At 33.2% G+C, this 7,907-nt stretch overlaps 1 pseudogene; it reads left to right on the top strand.

Moving 5' to 3' along the window:
• Positions 1–479: 479 nt before the first annotated feature.
• LOC114752680 (small G protein signaling modulator 1-like) lies at positions 480–6,909 on the top strand (annotated as a pseudogene).
• The last annotated feature ends 998 nt before the right edge of the window (positions 6,910–7,907 follow it).

Raw genomic sequence — 7,907 nt, 5'->3', positions numbered from 1 at the left:
CTTGTATATTAATTATTCACAATTAAACTGTTTTAGCATAATTAGCCAAAAAGAAAATCAAAGAAAAATAATTAACATTTTTAGTCCAATAACCAAGTCACCTTGAATTACCACTAAATATTCACAATAATTTCAAAACATGGTTTGACCCAGTACAATATAAAGAAATTAAAGCTAATCACAATATAATGTCAAATGCTAATAAAAAATCCCAACAACTACAACCAATCTCAATACAACTATAATTTATCACAATACATTCAAACATTACAAAATTTATTTTAAGACTTAGAAATCACAATTATAACAAAAGAAATAAAGATTGGAAGAGCTGAAACTCTGCTTTGAAGCTCCAAGTTCAAGTCATAAGCACTGTGCTAGAGAATTGAAGGATTTAGCTAAGCCCCTGCATCAGTAAACTCCACCGTGTGCTTTAATAATCACAGCCATAGCAAAAAAAAAAACGCAGCTAAAGGTAGATGAATGCTGAAGGATGGGTTTCGGTTGATGAGAGACAGATAGGAGAGGCGAAGTCGAGACTATGGAGGTTTGATTCTCCCCCTGGCGCCGTCGGCCTCTTGTGCTCCTCTCGCCTTCGCGTCTCTCTCCTTTTTTTCTTTCAGCGCCGTCCAGCTCTCTCTCAGCTATCTCTCGCCTCCGCCCCGGAATCCAAGATGATGAATATTGGATATTAGGGATGGGAGCAAAACGCAACGCTTTGCTCCCCCTTTTGTTTTTTTTTTTTCTTTAATTTATTTCTTATTATAATTTTTTCTTTTTTTCTTCTTTTTTTAATTTTTATTTTTATTTTTAAATCTTCCAAAAACTTACAAACAAAATTCAAAGTTAAGGTAGCATTAATTGTCCTCAAAAATCAATTAGTCACAATTAAATCAAAATATGACAATTTTGTCCCTTTAAAATGATAATTCAAAATAAAACATATTAAATCAATTAACAACCAATTAAGGCCAAAAGAACTAATTAAGTTGACAAAACCCATATAAAAGATATCAAAATATATAAAAATAATTGAGTTTGTCAATTATTCTCCGACTAGCTTGGAGCTCTATTGTAATATACGCTTATCACTCCAGACTTATAGTGAGTTATCTCATAATATGACGGTGCCACCAAGGTCAGTATCTGTTAAGAACTATTCGAAGTATAAAATTTGTATTAAAAGTAAATATGTACATTTACTTATTTTAATTTCCCACAAAATTTCATTTTACTCTTTTAATTTATAGCTTTTTTAAGTCCTTTAACCTGCCGCCATTAACACACAAAAAATGATGACACTGAAATTTGAAATGTTGACCAAACATTTTCAAATATTGACATTTTTAAGTTCAATTTTCAAAATATGAATTTGAAATATGTTTTTAGCTATTTCAAAGAGACCTAAATAAATAAATTTCAAGAATGTGATGAAAAAATTAAAATTATAAAATTTTATAATACTATAAAAATTAATAAATTTTATAAGCTATTAGAAAGTTTAAAAATATGTTTTAGAATTATTCCTTGATGGTAGGAAAAAAATTTTAAAAAAATAAATGTTTAAGTATTTCTTACATTAAAGAAGGGTATTTTAGTCCAAATACACGTTTCATACAAATTTAAGTGTGAAACTTAAACGCTAATTGATGTTTGAATGGATAAAAACTTATAGAATAATGTCAAATATATAATGAATATTGTGTAACATATAAGTTAATTTTAAGAAAGGAATTTTATATCTATGTTTCCAAGATAGAGAGAATGTTTTAAGGGAGGTTGTGAGTGTATGCTATTCTATTTTATAGATGTTGATACTATTCCACTATCCCTCTTAAATTCATTCCATTGGCCCCCACGCTCATTTTTCTAAATATATACACACACACAAACACCCATATAAGAAATAATTCTTAGTCATACCATATATGCGTGTTGGACGGCTTATTTTGTAGCATTTTTTTTTATGCATACGATAATATTCAGTAAACTCACACCATTGCTAATAAAAGAGGTGCCAATCACTTAAGCTTTGCCAGTTCATTTCTGTTTTCCTCTTCCTTCTAAACTTGAAGTTGAAGATATGAAGAGAACGATCTCTTGGATTCTTGCTTTGCTTCTTCTGGTTTCCTTCTTCGTTATTGTTGCAGATGCTGCTAATAATAGAGGTAAGCACTTGGCCACACCCTTCATTAATCTCTACCTCTACTTAGGGGTCAACCATCGGACGACAGTTCAATTGAATGAAAATAAAACTTTTGGATATCATGAAATAATAATCCAAGAGATTACCAATAATGGAATGGTTCAAGTGTGTTTGGTAGACAGAGGAGAAGGCACACCTTTTAGTAACACATTGGAATTAAGGCCATTGAGAACCTCTCTCTATTCCTCTCCATTTCCTTTATCTCTAGACACACGAAGAGATTGTGGTAGTTCTTCTAGGACCAAATTTGTCAGGTAGACTTTCTACTCTGCATCAACTTTTTCAACAATTTTCACTTCTTATTATTATTTGTTTATAGAAAGTATCATGCAATTCATTTCGTTAGTCAACTCCATCTAGTGAGATAAGGTTTATTATTGTTGTTGTTGTATGTCTCCATCATAAAAATTTCAGATACATAGAATTGACAACATATGGAGGTTTAGGCAAGGCTTACAGCATATCTGCTACGAATAGGGTATAGAATTGACATTTAGTGCATTACAAAAATCTTGTATAATTAAATTAAGTGAAATATAAAAGAGGTTTAATTAAATAGACTACGTTAAGAAAAAAAAAAAGGCATATATAGAATTGTGAAAAGTTTAAATAACAAGTCACATTGTTAATAATTTCTTGAGATTATTGTTAATAATTTGCCTGTGTTTTGTGATTCCTTCGCTCAATTATTGTTTTGGAAATTAAAATGCAGGTCCAAGGACGATGTATAACCGCTAGTGGCATATATATAAAAAGACTCGTTATTGGGATGTCTTCGAAACAGGTGCACAAGTAAAAGTAGAAAACTCCAACTATGAGCTTCCACCAGAAATATTAGTCACAGCATGTATACCCAAGAATAATTATTCCAATGTCTTAATTGAAAGGTGGAGTTCTGGTAATATACCAGAACAATTTTATTTGTTTCTTCATTTTGCTGAAATTCAAAAGCTTCCTTCTCGCAAAAAGAGGATTATCAACGTCACTTTTAATTGTGAAAATTACGACCCTCAAGAACTTACTCTTGAATACTTGAAAGCTGTCACTTTCCAACATAACTTCAACTTTCGTTACATTCAAAATTAGAGCAACAGCTGATTCTTATGCTCCTCCTCTCCTCAATGCCTTTAAGATCTTTAAAGTATTCCCACAACCAAATTGCCCTACAGATGCACAAGATGGTATATATTGCTTTTCTTTCTTTTGTTGTTTCTCTCCGTTTTTTCCTTCCTTCGGTTTAAGTTCGTGAGATCAATACATTGAAGGAAAACTCAACTGGGTATTTCTTTGCATTGTTGGAAATTATATAGTTATTGCCATGATGGAGATCAAGCGTACTTATGGGATATCCAAAATCAGTTGGCAAGGGACCCATGTGTGCCTTCTGATTTTGCATGGGAAGGTGTTAGATGCAAGTCTGGCAACAATACAAGAATCGTTTTATTATAAGAAGTCCTATTTATAACACAGAAATATTTTATTTAATCATATTTATAAGTCACATCACTGATTTTTTAACGTGACCATATTATTTTACCTTTCATTCATTATTAAGGCAGAATTAAAATTTAAGACAGAATTAATGTGGTTTAGTTTAACTTATGAGTTTGTGAACTCCAACCTGTTGGTACTTGAGGTCAAGCAAACTCAAAGGACAAATATCTGAATCCTTTGCGCGTTTGAAAATTTTGGAGTACTTGTAAGTTATAATATAAGATGGGCTCCCAACATTCAAATATTATTATTAAGCATATATATAGTTTGTTATTATGAACAATATTAACCTCTTGTTCACAGGGATTTGTCCAACAATGAATTGATAGGAGAACTACCAGAATTTCTTGCACCTCTTCCTAATTTAAAATTCATGTAAGACCTTAATTGATAGGAGAATTACCAGAATGTGAAGTCATGTGTCTCAAAATTACATTTATTTTCTTTTTACTATCTTGCAGTAATGTGAATGGAAAAAAGCTCACAGGTTCAATCCCCAGGGCTTTGAAGGAAAATGCTAATTTGATGTTCAGGTTTACTTGTCTTCAATGTCAAAATCAGATTGTAGTTTAATATTCTTGTTTGAGACCAAATTGGATAAACTTCTTGTCCCGTTGTATGGCTAATGTAGAAAGCCTTGAAGTCTTCTGTGTGTGTGTGTGTAAAAGGAAGTGTTAATTCCAAAACTTTTTTATATTGGCCATTTTCCATCAATTGCTAGGAGATGCTACTTATTACTGCTAGTAAGTGTTAAAGTCTAGATCATTAACTATAATAAATCACTAACTTATTACATGCTACTTTGTTTATGAATAATATTCTTTGTCCTTGATAATATCTGTAAAATCGAACCTCATTTGCTCAACTAATGCCTCCTCTTCCCATTTTGCCAGTGTAGCCAACAATCCAGGTCTGTGTCAGTTAGATTCATGCGACGACAACCAACGCAAGTTTGTTATTATTCCTTTTATTATTACATCAATCACAGTCTTTATCGATCCTAATTGCCATTCTTTCTGTGATGATTTGGAGACTGAGAAAGAACAGACATGGTATTTATTTATTTATTTATTTTATCTATTTGTCGATTCGTTGGGAATATAACACTCTCAAGTTATTTTTGCATATGGAATTAATTACAATAGTTTTGTAGGGTGCTGACCCCACTATTAGGGCTGAAGTTTGGCCATTTCTACTTGGAGTGTAAGTATGCTTTCTTCCTAGCTTCATTCCTCATGGCTATCACTGTATCCACACTTGTATGCTTGTAATCAATCAAACATTTTTGTTATATAGTTGCCTATTTTTTGTGCTTTTCTCCATATTATGTATTTGAGAGGACATTGATTACTCTTTCGCTAGATTTGGATCATTAGAGTGGTTGATTCTCTATTTCATATTCTTTTGTAAATGAATTAATCTGCTTAGACAAACTTCTATATGGTTGCTGATTATTCATTCATTTAAACAGCTATGACTTGGACAGCACCAAACAAAAAAGAGATGTTATAATGAGTCAAAATAGGTAGGCAAACAAATTTCATCTCTAAATGTGTTATATAATTCTTTCTTGCTTGGTTGTGTGAGCTTCTCCACTCTTGCAACTCATTTTGTTTCTTCTTGCTCCTTGCTTTGCTTTAATTTTGTGAGGTATTAATTCCAAACCTTTAAACACAGAAACAAATATGAGAAAATCCGCAGACAATGCCGGAACTTTCTAAAGCAGAAGAATAGGAGCTTCAGTTTACATGAAATTGACGGAGTTAGAAGTGAGGGAGATGGTGGAATTTTCATGCATGACTCTCGTTGTCTTAGTTATGAAGATGTTGCTACTGCCAGGAAATCCCTTTCTAGTGAGGAGATGAGGCCTAATGTTGAGTACTCAGATGATCCATCCAGCGCATTGGTTGACAGAGATGGTTTCTAATGTCAACAATGTTGATACTTGTACACTAGATGCTAATTCTTCTGATTCAGATTCACTAGAAGGTCCTCAAATAATCCAGAATTTCCCCTCTGGGGATTATCAGGAGGAGAATGATCCCAAGACAGTTTCCGAGGGGCATTCTTCATCCCAGACTGAAGTCTCATCAAAACTTAAGATTAAGGACGACTTTGCAACATGGCAGCGTATCCTTAGACTTGATGCGGTGCGTGCCAATTCAGAATGGATCCCTTACTCCCACTCTCAGGCTGTGGTAACAGAGAGTAGGGCACAACGATCTGCTGAGGTGGATGGCTTGAAGGATTATGGTCACCTAGAGCCCTGTAGAGTATTCCATGCTGCCCGACTAGTTGCTATCCTCGAGGCCTATGCACTGTATGACCTTGAGATTGGCTATTGTCAATGAATGAGTGACCGTTGTCTCCTCTAATAACTGTTATATCTGAGGATCACATGGCTTTCTGGTGTTTTGTTGGATTCATGGAAAAGGCACAGCAGAATTTTAGACTTGATGAGGTAGGTATTAGGAGGCAACTTAATATTTTTGCTAAAATTATCAAGTTTAAGGACTCCCTCCTATATAAGCACTTGGAGAAGCTCCAGGCTGAGGATTTTTTTTTTTTTATAGGATGGTGGTGGTATTATTCAGAAGGGAATTGACGTTTGAACAAACTCTTTGCCTATGGGAGGCGATGTGGGCAGACCAAGCAGCAGTTAGGGCAGGTATTGGGGAGTCTGCATGGAATAGAATAAGGCAGTCTGCTCCACCAACGGAGGATTTATTGCTTTATGCCATAGCAGCTTCAGTGTTGCAGACAAGGAAACTGATTACTGAGAAATATTGCAGCATGGATGAGATCATGAGGGAATGTAATGGCATGGCAGGACGCCTGGATGTTTGGAAACTGCTAGATGATGCACATAACTTGGCGGTCACCCTTCATGATAAAATAGAGACAACATTCCGGTGACCACATTTAATTGATCATTTTTTAAAGATGGAGGCAGGGCAGTAAGATGCCAAAAACTTGTGAGAAAACTACAGAGTTGGTCAATTGAGAAGGGAGAATAAACGTCAAGAACACCTTTAGGGAAGGAAACAGGCGCGAGGAATTGTGTTGAGGACAAGATTTGAGGAAAACCAGCTAGAACATACCACCAATAAGCATCATGCATATTTAACAAGAAGACTTAGCTGTGGTTGAAATACCCCCGAGTCCTAGTACAGTAATTTGTTTTTTTGCCCCTTGTATTACAAAAAAATGGTTTACAATTTTTTTAAAGATCTAATTTATTTATTTATTTATTTCAATTTGCCAGATCTCATTACTAGAATTAAAAAAAAAAAAGCACGGCATATGATTTAACTTCGAGTGTTGTTGCTTCAACTAGTCCCCACATATATATTGAGGGCTGATATACCTTATTGGTGGGCCAACAGGCATAGGGGTTAGATGTATGTGTATTATTCTACTTTGATCCCTTTTTCCTTTTGTTTTTTTTTTTTTTAGCTTTGTTTTTAATCATTATTCTACTATCTATAATGGCTGTGCCTAAACTTCTAATTACATTGCATATCATTTGAATCTTTCCAAATCACGGTTGGAGTAGCAAGTCTAAATGGGGGCATGATGAGAGTTAATTGCATATCCTATGCTTCTTGAAGTGATTCTGCGCTACTCTGGAAGTAAATGTCACCTCAAATGAATATTTTCTTAAAATAAAATTTTATACTAGGATAATGAAAACAATATGGAAAAGAGTATTAAAATTTGTTATTGAAAAGTTATAGTGATCAGAGTAGAATTTGATTTACTAAAACTATAATAATTAACTGTATTTCTAATGCTATTATGAAAACAAAAGAGAACATCTTTAAATCATATTGAAATATTTTCTATGAAACATAAACTTATTAAAATAAATTTTCAATTCTCATTGTTATATTAATATGACTTAAGTGCATTATAAATGAGTTGTGAAAATGCTTATTTCATTGTTAGGACTTTGTGATGCATAGGACAAATGTAACTCTAGATCAGTGACAAATGACGCTTTAAATTTGTGACATTTGGTATTTCATAGATTTTTGGTTTGTTTATCATGAAAATTTTAACTCTATTTTATTTTATTCAACACAATGTGGGTTTGAATTCAATATGAATGTAATATGATCTATGCATTGTATATCAACCTATTTATTTGCGATTAAAGGTTAAACATAGAAGCACATGTAATATTGACTAGGAATTAAAATAAAAA

Source organism: Neltuma alba, unplaced genomic scaffold (genome assembly GCF_004799145.2).
Source record: "Neltuma alba isolate B1F8T4 unplaced genomic scaffold, ASM479914v2 tig00001187_pilon, whole genome shotgun sequence".
Classification (NCBI taxonomy): Eukaryota; Viridiplantae; Streptophyta; class Magnoliopsida; order Fabales; family Fabaceae; genus Neltuma; species Neltuma alba.
The sequence above is the reverse complement of the archived record's forward strand: the minus strand, read 5'-3'. Positions and strand labels throughout refer to the sequence as shown.